This window comes from Periplaneta americana, chromosome 17 (assembly GCF_040183065.1).
Source record: "Periplaneta americana isolate PAMFEO1 chromosome 17, P.americana_PAMFEO1_priV1, whole genome shotgun sequence".
NCBI lineage: Eukaryota > Metazoa > Arthropoda > Insecta > Blattodea > Blattidae > Periplaneta > Periplaneta americana.
The window spans coordinates 103,797,252-103,811,820 of record NC_091133.1 but is presented as its reverse complement, the minus strand read 5'-3'; the positions used below and the strand labels follow the sequence as shown (position 1 = coordinate 103,811,820).

At 33.2% G+C, this 14,569-nt stretch overlaps 1 non-coding gene across 1 annotated transcript; it reads right to left on the bottom strand.

The window, feature by feature from the left end:
• Positions 1-12,494: 12,494 nt before the first annotated feature.
• Positions 12,495-12,571, bottom strand: TRNAC-GCA (transfer RNA cysteine (anticodon GCA)). Its single transcript has one exon. It is a non-coding gene; the product is annotated as a tRNA-Cys (tRNA).
• Positions 12,572-14,569: the final 1,998 nt, after the last annotated feature.

The following is a 14,569-nucleotide window of genomic DNA, read 5'->3' as shown; positions in this document are numbered from 1 at the left end:
ATTATGAAAACATGTCATAAATTCATAATTATTTAACATATTATAATTATGGCATGTAGCGCATGCGCAGAAAATGCTATGGAAGGAAGGAGAAGAGCGGAAATTTAAATTTCAGTTTTGCAAAATGGCTGCTCGCATAGAATATGTTAAGTATCGGAAAGGCAAACCGTTGTGAAGTGGCGAAAAGCAAATTGTTCTAAATGTGTTCAATAAATTCTGTGAAAAGTATCCAACATTAAGTATTTAGAATATAGTGAATTTGAAGGCAGAGTTTACTGGTGTTTCTTCAACAAGCATTAACTCTGCACTGAGTGAAGTGATAAATAAAAGGCATTTGTCTACACCGTGTAAAATGCGTGAACGCAAAAAAATCTGTGACAGAAGTCCAGTGTGACGAGTTTGTAAGAAGTGCAGTGCAAGTAAGTTATATTTTCTTGACGAGACGTGGGTCGATGAAGGTCATGCTTTTTCTAACGTTTCTAACAGGACTTGCAATTCATGCCTTCCAACATAAACTATTAAGAGAACAGATTTCCACGAACCTGCACCGAACTGTATATGTGACAAAGCGTGTGCAAGAAAAGAACTAAATCATTGAGTGAATACAATAGTGAAAGTAACATCTGAATGCACATTTGTGCTCAATTCCTTTATTATTATATTCTGAGAGATATACACCGTTTTTTTTATAAAGAGATTGTTATTTCCACACGTTTAACATACTATATTGGCAACATGATTATATAGTTAGAATTTCGCAGTAACAGATTTTCGGACATGAACAACAATATCTTGAGAGGTATGTTTTTGAATTAATACAGTGTTATTTTCAGACGCCTTACGTACATTCACATACTGGTACTACATTAGCAATATGACAAAAGTATCATTGAATTGTGTTTTGATGTGTGTAAAATCTTTTGTGCGAGATCGTGCGTATTTGCTTGGTTTCCGCACAAAACCAATCCGCGGAAAGTCTAAAATTCCACATTCAGTATTCCCAACCTAACACACATAACAATTTCCCTCTTCTTACCGCTTAAGTGACATGTTGATTTTACTGCTTTAGGCTTTTAACATATTATTTTTAGAGACGTTCAATATAGTAATAATTATAAATTGGAAACTAACCACTGCAATTTCACCTAAATTGCATTGTTAATTATTGTTTTTAAAATATTTGCAAAAATTAAGTAAACTCTACAACTCCACTAAAGTTACTGCATTCGTGATGCAAGTAACATTAAGGACGCAGTGAAAAAATCAACAAGATTCCATAGACTGGAGGAAAAAAAAGACAGACGTATATCACGGCCTGCTGGAGTATAGTAAACACAGAAAACATTTTAAAGCAACAATGTTGAAGATAGATATTTTTGTTTTGCAAATTTGCCGTCATTGAACAGAAACCAAGATGGAGATTTCATTGTAACTAATTAGAAATTCCTCTTTCAGGTATATAATAAACGATCTTCGCACAAAATAATGTACGATAAACGAGCGGTATGTTTTCTTTCAATTCTCGGAAATTAACTTTTCCTCGAACACGAAAACTTCAACATACCGCTCTTGTAACGCATATTACTATTTTTTCGTGCTTGTTTGTATAAAATATAATTGGAAATGTGAAAAACACGGAGTTTTTAAGTTAATGTCTGCAACTTCGAGCAACTGTCCTTGAGCTTAATTTTAATATGGCCATTACAAATGCTAGTTGCATTGAAATTGCTGTTACTTACAATCGAAAGGAATTTTAGTGGGTATCATAGGAATGCGTGGGATAAAATCATCTCCTTTCGTTTTGCCAGTTAATATTGCCACTTCTATGAATACGTTTTGAATGAGTTTTTTCAACAGTAATCTCACTAGACGTTTTGATTTATCTAGAGAAAATCAAAACTCGAGTGAGATTCAATTGACTATTACACGATTAGAAGAAAGTATATAAAGATTAGAAGTAACGAAGTACTCCAATACAATAAAATATTAATTGACTTAGGAAAATACAACTGTCTTCAAATGTATTATTGTACCTCTCAACATTACAAATATTACGCTAGATGCATGCTAGATGGCAGTAGTGAGCAATGCCTTCTCGTCGAGAAGTTCTCGATCTATTATACACGATGACAATGAGCGTATTCCGAATCTCACCGGTGAGCAATCCGATGGCATCACGGTGTTCCGAATTCCACCGATGACGTCATTAATGCTCCACCGGTGTCGCAACGGTGCCATCAACTTGCAGAGGTGGTGGCAGTCTCCATCAGCCGCCATCAGTGAATCTGATTGGTTCTTGTATAGGGCGGGAATTAGCAGACGAATGACATCGTGCACTGTTGTGTCATGGCGGTGTGTTCTGCTGTATTGTTTGTAATGAGCACAACGTAAAAACAATATGTTAATGGCTTATGAGCGAACATGTCAACGGACCAGTTATTACTACCGGTTCAAGAAATAAATTGTTTATGCTATCTTTTCTTTGAACGAGATGGCAGTACGATAATTTCGCAAAATTTTGCTAGCGTAGCACAGACAACAACTTGTACAGTCACCATGACAACCATCGAGCCTTCCAGCAGTTTTGTTCCTTATTTCGCTGCAACGTGACGTCATTAATGCCACCGGACCGGTGAGATTCGGAATACACTGAATGTTACTAGTCAAGAAGGCTTTGTTGATTCAGTTTCATTTTTATTAAAATGCAACATTCCACTTCAATTATCCGAATCCGAATCTCTGATACGTGACTATCCATAATATCATATAGCAGAAGCTATAACATAACCTAACTAATATACACAAGTGTTAGAAAAGTTTTAATTAACGACGATGACATAAAAAATAAACATGAATAATTTTAAAAGGAATATTTATTGAATGTACAATTTTCAAATTTGAATGTGGTTTGTGGTTCAATTGATGTTATATTGGACGTGTGCGTAATAGAAGTGGAACTCGTTGATTTAGGCCTACATGGCGTATTCAACTTATTCAGAATTTCCGAATGAATAATTTTAAAAGGAATAATTATTGAATGTACAATTTTCAAATTTGAATATGGTTGGTGGATCAATTGATGTTATATTGGACGTGTGCGTAATAGAAGTGGAACTCGTTGATTTAGGCCTATATGGTGTATTCAACTTATTCAGGATTTCCGAATGGTGCTCTTCATTTATTTGTAAATCGAATTTCAGAAGATGCATAGGTATGATCAGTGATTTTTAATAATTCTTGTTCTTGAATGCCAATGCGAGTCATATTTGAAACTGCTGTGCATCGACTGGAGTGGTTTGTAATTTTATATATATTTTTGACGTCCAGACCAGAGCAGTTTCAAATGTTGGCAAACAAAGAAACAAATGCTAGGGACGCGATAAAATTAAACAAATGTTAGGGACGCGATAAAATTGTGCGATAAGCAGCCATGATTGGTTGAAATAAGTCCTTTCGTACCGTTTTATTGGTCAAAAGTAGTATGACGTAGTAAGAGTGTAATAGTCACGCTAATTTTATTCTTGTTCCATTGCATAATTTTCGTAAGTCAATATTTCGCAATAGTACTATTGGTGACTCAATATTAAGTATTAAATTATATGTTAACAATCCTTGTGGTTTCGAAGAATAATTCAAGAATTCAGTTGGATAAAACACAGTCTACAACTGCATCGAGAAATTCATAGTACAGTATTGGACCACAGACTAGTATATACAGTCACGAAGTTTGAATTGTTAAGGGTAATAGGAACAATAGACTGTGCCGGTACTGTTTCGCATTGTCTGTGATGAAGTGATAGTAGCGATCCTAGTGGTTAGCAACTATCTATAGATGCATATTCCCTACGTACTGAGCTTCGTGACTAGCCTATGTACTAGACAATCCCTGGACTGCGTAAAGATACTTATTGCATGAATTATCTAGTTTTAGCCTTCATGATGTATCAACAATGTAATTTAATTTCGTGTTATAATTTCCGTGGCCTCGTGAAAGTCGATGTTGAATACAACAGACAATAATAAAAAAACAATTGGCTATAGAAGATTGCATTTTAGTATTACACATGAATGTTTGATCATATTTAATTTTATTTTTTATTTTTTTAAATTAATTTAACGTCCATTTGCACAATTTTAATATAGCCTATGTTTTTCTTCCCGTTATGAAGGTTATATGTGGAAACTTCGACACACGTCGGTCAAAGCGTGTAGATTTGTATAGAGAACATACAGTACATACATACATACATACATACATACATACATTACATATCCACATTCACTTTGATATATTTATTATTATTATTATTATTATTAAGACATTTTTTAGAGTTGGGTTTAAATTATACAGTTTACAGTTCAATAACATTTTTTACTTTCAAGTTGTCATTTTGCCGTAGTTTTAATCATATAATCAACGTTTGCAACTCTAAAATATTTTGATATTGCATTGTTGTTACTCTCTTTCCCAAAAAAGAAACGTTGTGATGAATAAACAGTGGCCTACAGTAAGTAATGTACAGTAACATTATATTTTCCTAAAATAATTTATTCTTTAAGAGGAAATAATTAGGGTCTCTATCAGCACGGCATGGCGCGTCCTCAGGTTGCGGATAGAGGAGACGGCCTCCAGATATGGAGGGTAGCTGCGAATATATTGAATAAGCAGTCGTGGACAGCCGATAAGGGATGGTCCTCCAGCTTGGGGGTTGGGCGAAGGGCTAACAACCCATCACCGTAAAAAAACAGCTTGTTACGAAACCTAACAGTAAGCCTCGGAATGGGACTGATTCTCCGGCACGAATCTTGCTCAGGATAGGGACCAACGGCGGGCTTATGTGAGGGCGGCAATGAACCTCCGGGTTCCTTAAAAGCAAGTAAGTAAGTAAGTAAGTACGTAAGTAAGTAAGAGGAAATAATTACCGCATGAGTATATATTCCTCAAAGTCAAAATAACACTGATTTTCTGATTATATCTTTGCGTCAGCTTTCCTCTCCATCTCAAGCGAACTAAATTAACTAAATGATTAATTGCATCAGATTTTCTCAAACGAACTAAGCAAAATTAAATGAACTAATTGAAAATTTAACTAAATGATTATATGCGTCAATTTTTCCCAGACGAACTAGATAAACTAAACGAACTAGATTATTGAACTAATCTCACTATCGAACTAATTCTCCGCGAACGAATCTGTAAATTGAACTACATTTCCCATCATAGTTAAAAGTAACAGCCACATGGCGGGTAAATTAGTGCCGTAGTTCTGTACAATCACAGCAGCTCGCGGATGGATATCTTTTGCAGCTTTGTATACAGCACAACATGTTCTTAGCCCGGATATCGTTGAACATATGCGTTTTTTAAATATATTTTGTTTGATTTATTTATATGTATATTTATGTGAATGTTTGGTCATATTAATAACAACAAAAATTACCTACACTCATTACTTTGCAAGATATGTGCCTGATATCCTTACGCAGCTAAAGCGTAAAGGCGCAAGGAGTGGAGGAACTAAGGAGAAAGGCACAGAACATATGTAAGGAAGGGGAAAGATTGAACAAACGCAAAGGGAGCTTCAATTCTACAGACTCGGCAAACATGAACCGAACATAAGGCTTCTTACCGGTTTTCAATGGACTCGGTTATTTTAGTTTACATGCTTCACTTCCACGTACTGTTGGGATGCCTATGGAGTAGGGCGAAGTTTGTAGTATCTTGTATGTGTATGTATTTATTCACACTGCAATGGGTATATACCCGGTGGCAGTGGTAACTAATTACACTCAATAATGACAATAATAAACTCATTAATTAAAAATACAATTAATAATAATACTAATAACTAATACTAACAGTAATTTATAATACTAATAATAATAATAATAATAATAATAATAATAACAACAACAACAACAGGGGATATCCTAAATTAAATGAAGCACGATCACTTAAAATAACATTTAAAATAAATCTAATTTGTATCTTAAACCTAAGTTCGAATTAAAACCCACAAGTATGATATGTTCATATCTGCACAAGTACCTTTCAACACTACACTCATTTCGCTATCAACTCACTCACTGCACTGGAACTACGACACATTTCACTGATTCTATCCTGATTTCACTAACACTTCAAAAACATTTCACTGTTCAAATACTTTGCACTGCCACTATAAACTATAAAGCTTCACTGACAGGAACACGTTTCACTTACACACATACTTCACTGACACAACACACTTCACTGACACAACATATTCTTCACTGATACAACACTTCAATAACAAAATATCATTAACACCCTTTAAATACTGTGTATAATTACCGTCTATTAGTAAAGTCTTAAGCGTATTTTTAAATATATTTTTGGTTGTTGGTAAAGCCTTTAGTAAGTCTGCAGGTAAAGCATTCCAGTCCCTGATAGTACGATTGAGAAAAGAAAACTTTCCAGTGTCCGTCCTCTGTCTTCTTTCCCTCAATTTATATGAGTGGTCGTTCTTCAATATTGATAACATCCTCTCTCATGTTCGAACATTTTACGACACTACTACCGACTGAAATTCCTCCAAGCCCAAAAACCAGAGGACAAACTGCTACGAGGAAATTTCTGCATAATAAGTATGCAGACTTTAATTGAAAACGATGACGAACATTGGCATGAAAATTGATGGAAAATTATTTAGACCTTAATTTGTTATAATAAAAACGAAAAATCTTTTTTTTCTTTAAAAAAATGACAAAATTTCACTTAATTGTACCCATAAGTTATGAACTATTATCAGATGAAGCATTTAGTGAAGCAGAACATAGGGGAAGCAAAAGGAAAGCGTATAATTCTGTTCCGAAAACTAGTAATTCAAATTCATTATTACTGAGAAAAGCACTCTAGTAGAATTATTAACTCATGAAACTGTAGAATAGCATTACTAATATAAGAAGCCATGGAATTTACATGGAAACACCTTGTTTCCATGGTGAAGCCCGTATTTGTAAATATCACGTCTTTTGTTTTCAGAATTAGGGAAATTTAGATGTTCACGATTGTTAGCAGCGAGTAATACTCTCGGTGGTAACTTTAAATCGCTGAAATGTGATTCTCAACATCATAAACGAGTTACACGCCCCTTCTCGGAAGAGTTACTTTTGTTATGCAAAACAAGTTCAGACAAAATAAATTTAAGCATCTCGGAGCGCTCGAGAGAAACCGGCAATCTCAAGGATTTCACCTGCATGAGTGCTGCCTAGCGTCAATAGCAGCAAACAGAGTCGTAGTCAAATGTTTACGAAGTAGAGGAACGTTCAGAAAGTTGTATCTGTTTGTAGAAATTAGCCATTTTGTTTCGTAACATAGACTATTGTGTACAGAATATAATTGGGTTTTAATACTTCATTAAGAGCTCCGTGTGTAATGAGTTTTATCGTAGCAAATATTTGAAGTGCTGCAGTTCATTCTGAAAAATTTCCCTCTCACTACCTAATTCCATTATATGACAATACCTATAACTAAATTGAAATACATGGAAAAAAAATTAAAATCATAGACGGCTCTAAATAACTCCTATATGAAACTCTGAAACTAAAGCATGACAAACTTCAGTTAAAAATACTGCTATTTCCTATTTAATCAATGTATGTAAAGTCTATGTGCTTTTCCTATGTCCTTTTATCTCATTTAAAAGTCGCAATTATTTTTTCTAATTTTCTTAATACTATTTCATAACTTGCTGCCTCTCATACAATAAGTAACAATACACAGAATGGATGTGATGAACTGTGCATAATGAAGAGGGTAATATAACACATTAAAAGAAATTTAAAAAATCGTTATACATTTTGTAATTAAGTACATGGTTAGTTAGAAAATTATGTTGAACATCTGCATAGTTTGGCAACAGCGCATCGCCGGATCACCTACGCATACTATTACCAAATAACGCCACCTTAACACTTCAGTCACTTTTACTCTGGAGATAAGTTATGTACAAACACGAAAATTATGAAATAGAAACTGCAACCTTATCTTTACAAAATAGCACAATGAAAATGGATATATTATATACCGAACAAGAATTAGAACTCAAATAGGAAAACTTTGTAAACTGGCGTTATTAGGAACAGGTTGTCCAATTAACGCCACCTATTTTCTAGTAACCTATACACTTATAATTGTTAATGAATTATTTTTCCTAAACAACACAAATAGAACTAAGCGACTAAATTTGAGTTTCTGTTAATAAAAGATACAAAATCACTCAATACTAATGAAAGATTCTTGATCTGAAACTGAAACACCAGATGGATTAGAAAAATATGTTTTCCAGTGACTCCTTACTTAAAAAAAGAGACAATGTGACACAGTAGAAAGTTATTAAACACAAAAGCATTTACCTTAGTTTAACATGAATGTTTTCCAATAAGTAAAACAAAACAATTAAAGTATGTAAAATTAAAAAAAATTAAGAGTTCGATAAGCAATTGAACCAATATCATCACTGCACATTCTGAACATTTGTAAGTTGAAAGCTTAGTGATTTTCCTGATGTTTTCACACTGATGCTGTGCTGTCAGCCTTAGTACTAACATAACCTAAAGTTTTGTCTGTAGACCTTCAACACCACATGGCGTTAAAGCGCTACTGAGTACTTGATAACATGACATGCCTGTTTCTCTAACATTTTCAAATTTTGTAGATAGCAAATACTTTCTATACATAGAAGAATGTTTAAGGATCACGAAAATATATAGTTTAATATAGTTATTATTTGCTCAACACACAAAATAAAATGTTGCCTCTTACCTTGATATAAGAACAGCCATTCACTATCAACACACAACAGGAAAATGATGGAATATAATGTCACTCGTAAATGTCAGCGGACAGCTAGTAACTCATTTCATCACTAGATTGCAGGCGAATGCAGGCTACAGTAGTGCACTACCGAAAACATGTGTCGTTAACAAATTTTAATAGGGTGGCGTTAAAGGTATACATGGCGTTATTTGGCTCAGGGATCTTATTATTATTATTATTATTATTATTATTATTATTATCATCATTATTATTATAGCAGATTATTTTACGACGCTTTATCAACATCTTAGGTTATTTAGCATCTGAATGAGATGAAGGTGATAATACCGGTGAAATGAGTTCGGGTCCAGCACCGAAAGTTACCCAGCATTTGCTCATATTGGGTTGAGGGAAACCCCCGGAAAAACCAGATATCTTGCCCCGATCGGGAATCGAACCCGGGCCACCTGGTTTCGAGGCCAAATGCACTAACCGTTACTTCACATGTGTGGACTATTATTATTATTATTATTATTATTATTATTATTATTATTATTATTATATGAACCTGTAACTCAAACAATATTACTACAGTTTCGTATATACAGTAACGAAGGTCAATACGTAGTAAATATGCATACATAGATAATTGCTAACCACTAGGATCGCTAATATCGCCTCATTGCAGACAAAGCGAAATAGTACCGGCACAGTCTATTGTTCCTAGCACCCTCACAACTCAAGCTTCGTGACTGTATATACTAGACTGTGATATTACCTTACGTATTCAACGAAAGATACGTATGATATTCCACAAAATTTTCTATAATATAAATTGAAAATTTATTTCACCAGTCTCCAGATTCATTAAAAATTCCAACATGCATGGCCGCGAATTCGATCCTTTCAATGTATAGACTTAGTTTGCTCTTGGCAATGACTTATCATTTATGTATTCTTTCAGAAATTATACTTAATTATCATTGTATCATTATTCTCATAGTATAATGTATCATAGATTAGAGGAAAATTCTTTGTTCAAGATTCTTTATGTTTACGTTTATTTTTATTTCATCATTATTGTTATTTTTTATCTATATGCATCCGATAATTAACATTAAAATTTAATTTACTTAATTCAAATTTCTTCTTCTTCTTCATCTTATTATTATTATTATTATTATTATTATTATTATTATTATTATTATAAATTATTTGTGTTGAAAATTTAATTCTGTTTATTAAGTACTATTAATGTATCACTTGTGCTGGGCTATCATTGACTTATGACTTGACCAGCAAATAAATAAATAAATAAATAGACAGACAGACAAACAAACAAACAAACAAATAAATAAATACATAAATAAATAAATGCATAAATAAATAAATACATAAATAACTAATTAAATAAAAAATTAATTAATCAATCAATCAATCAATCAATCAATCAATCAATCAATCAATCAATAATTATTATTACTATCATTATTATCATTAATGAGGTATATATATATATGTATATATATATATATATATACATTAAAAATTAAACTTATTTCGGTCAGGTTCAGCTGATCATGAACCCGTAAAAACAAACGATTCATTGATATTTAAAACTGTGTGTCGAGTTTGGTGTAGTCATACGTATAGGTCTACGAGGACGATCCCAGTAGTAATGCAAATTACGCATGCGCTCCCATATTCATGAATATGCGTGATTGTTATTTATTGCGTTAATAGTGAGAGTTATTCTGAACGATTCTGTGTCAGTTCAATGAAATTGCTTAAAAACTTTTTTGTGTGTAAGCGATTGAAGTGGACGACGAAAACGAGTCAGTCACTGTCTGAGATCAAAGATCATTCATTGAAATAGAAACTTTACGTTGATATACGCCGCCGGAAATGTATTAATTGCTTCGAGAGAAGTGTGTGGTAACTCTACAGTATACCGTAATATCATTTCCTGATGGTCTCAACGTGTCTGTAAAGGTCATAGCTACAGAAGACAACCAACGCACTGGAAGAATGAAATCATCACCGGACTTCACTACAGATGTAATTGTTCCAAGGTTCTGGAAGAAGACAGACGGATGACATGTGCAGACGTAGCCCTTAGGAAACTGCGCCCAAAAATTCGTCAGAACCGACTACAGCTATTGGAGTCTAGTGTGCTGCTTCTCTACTATAATGCAAGACAGCAAATCGCCAAACCAGTGAATGCCATATGACCGTGGGGAACATACTTTCAGCAACTCTACATTACGGACATGAATCTACCTGACTATGATATTTTCCAGAAAATGAAAAATCCACTTCGGGATCAACGTTTTACAAAGTTAAATAACCTGAATACAGCTGTGACCCAACACATCCGAGACCTAAACTTCAAAGTAGAATTAAACGCCATCCAAAATAGGGTTTAAGCTAGAAAATAAATAATTGTCACAAAAATGAAAAGTATATTTGTGCAAAATGCGAAATTCTTGTGCAATATCTATACTAATAATAAATCTGTAGCCGAAATTTTTCTGGTAATTTTCGATTTTCCAAAAATAATTGGTCCTAACATATATAATTAACCACCCTGAAACCGAAAATCGCATTTTTTAAATTTTTGTTTGTATATCTGTATGTATGTTTGTTACCTTTTCACGTGATAATGGCTGAACCGATTTATATGAAAAATTGGAATATAAATTACGTTCATTGTAACTTAGATTTTAGGATATTAGGCATTCAAAATACTTTATTTAAAAGGGGGGTTATAAGGGGGCCTGAATTAAATAAATCGAAATATCTCGCTTATTATTGATTTCTGTGAAAAATGTTACATAACAAAAGGTTCTTTAAAAATGATTTCCGATAAGATTTATTCTTTACAAAATTTTGATAGGACTGATATTTAATGAGATAAATGAGTTTTAAAATTAAAATAACGCCATCTAAGACGGTGCAATGAATTAAAAACAAATGACTTCGTCTATAAGGGGCCTTGGACAACAACAATCGAAACAGGGGCCTTGGACATCAACAATCGAAAGCTATTAAATGTAGCCTACAGAGAATGTTTCTGTGTTTGTATGAAGTCATATCAGAAGCTAAATTAACCGATTTGTATAATTAATTACTATTTCACCATTGAAAAAGTGTAGTTTCTCTAGATGGACATAATGCTATAATGTTATTACAGTAACGTCTGAGTAAATCGAGGACAGGTAAGATTAAAATACTTCTTATGCACAGAAAATTTGATAGACTATTTTGTACATTCATTTTCTGTATTTCTTAAAATAATATTTATGTACACTCATTTTAATCTCAGAGAATTAACGAACAACGAGAGTGTATTGATTTAGTATGCAGTAATAATACGTTAGCTTAGCAATCCATTATTTTATAATTCAAATTTCAACTATGCTCAATTGAATAGTGTTAAAATACATAAAATATATATGCAATAAATGCAATGCAAAAAAATTGGGTAATGAGCGAAGCAGATTATCTTACGCTGTTGTAAAAGTTGTTCCCTGGATCAAACGTCCTATTTTAATTATGTAATTACTTTATATTTATTTCTAACAGGTGCAGCGGAGCACACGGGTACGGCTAGTTATAAATAATTGTGCAGAAAGATAAAATTAATAAAGTACAGTGGACTCTCCTAATCACCATTTAATTCGAGAAAAATTCGTTCCGGCACCGGGAATCGAACCCGGGACCTCTCAGCTCTGCGCGCTGAGTGCTCTATCCAACTGAGCTATGCCGGGACACGATCCACGATGCCGGCCGATCTCCTCTCATTGTAATGTTTTACGGCCTTACTACCTGCACTTTAGACAATGTAAGTCATACATGCAGGAGCGCATATTTAAATGACTTTATGGCCATATTCAACCTCAGTTTGTGACAACTGCTAACAGTTAATACATCACATATTCATTATATATGAGGTCTCGCCTACCTCATTGAATATTACACGACTACTATGAAGTAGCCAATGTGTATTGTCATCATTTAATTCGAGAAAAATTCGTTCCGGCACCGGGAATTTTTCTCGAATTAAATGATGATAATACACATTGGCTACTCCATAGTAGTCGTGTAATATTCAATGAGGTAGGCGAGACCTCATATATAATGAATATGTGATGGACTCTCCTAAGTTCGACTGAACAGAATTAAAAGTTCAGTCCAATAAGGGTAGTGGGTGTGGCAGGTGAAATGAATACAAATTCTTATTGGTTATCCATCAACGAATACAGTACTGCACTTGCATTTCCTGCCCGCCCCGAGACTTGGGTATGCGCTTCTAGTACCACAGTGGGTTTCGACAGTTCCGTCTCACAAACGGCACAATTCTCAAATAGAAATAGAAGAATTCATTAATTTAAAATCGGTGATTAAATATGGATGTCCTAATCAATAAAATATTCTGTTTTCCTTTAACAAAAGTATCACTAAAAGACACAGAACCAATTCCCATTGAAATGGCAAACCCATTTCTTAGTGCCCATATAGGGGCGTGTCTAATTCTCCTACGTAAGCAGTCGAACTATAGGATGTCGAACTTAAAAGCTTCCACTGTATGCAGAAACAAAAGTTATGTAATTTGTTTCTTGGAGTTTTATTACTTTCAATCCATCTTATCACACTCTAGGTATACTTATGTAAGTAAATCATTAGACTTGGGTATGATTAGAATTAATTACCGCTGAATTTACATCACATTAAAATACGTTATTTTATGGATACTCTAAACAGTGAAATTCTTTACTAGTAGGCCCTTCAAGATTTATTATTAGCAGAGTGTAACCCTTTCACTGAAAGGCGGTTTCTAATTCCAGTTTTTACAAGATTCATGCAACTAAATCCTCACTCACAATTTATAATATGCGATGGAATTATATAAATCAATCCGAGTTTTACTCTTTCAGGGGCGAGCTTAAGTTTTTCTGTATATATTATATTTTATGTTACAATTATTAGCAAAATAAATAAATACATAAATTAGAAGAAATTGTTCACTTAAGGGCTTAGGTTCAGCTTACAGCCGTAATAATTTGGAAATATTCAATATTTTTTTCCTCCATTACTGTATCTTGTACTATAATGAAAATTAATACTTATAAAACACTGTCCTGTTGCTATGTGAAAAAAGTATTTTTATCATTTAAATAAATTATTTACTTTTTTTTTCAACATTCATTTCACTGTGAAGTGATTAAGCGTTTCCCACATAACTCAAAAACTATCCAACATTCTGTGATTAAATTGTTTCTGTGTATTTATGCATGCCATATCTACAAGATGATGTAAGACTACTTTTCTACCTTTGATAGATTGTCTGATCAAAAACAAACTCATTTAAAAAGTGGTAACATATCAGTATTTCCTTCTAACACAAAAAAAATATTATTTATTAAGGAATGTAGTTGAAGGAACAAGATATTGTAAACATGAGTTTCAGGAATAAAATAAAAGAGAAAGAACATGAAAAAGTTAACAAATTTATGAGTTATGAGGGAAAAGCTTCATTACTGCACAGTAAACTCCCACTATTTTGAATTTTGAAAAAAAAAAAAAAATTAAATCGTAAAAATATATTTTTTTTTTCATATAGCAGAAAGACAGTGCTTTACACATACCAATTTACATTGGTATGTGCAAATACAGTAATGGAGGAAGAAAATGTTGAATATTTCCAAAAATTTTACTGCTGTAAGCTGTACCTAATCCCTTAACCTACATGAATTGCACCAAATCTTT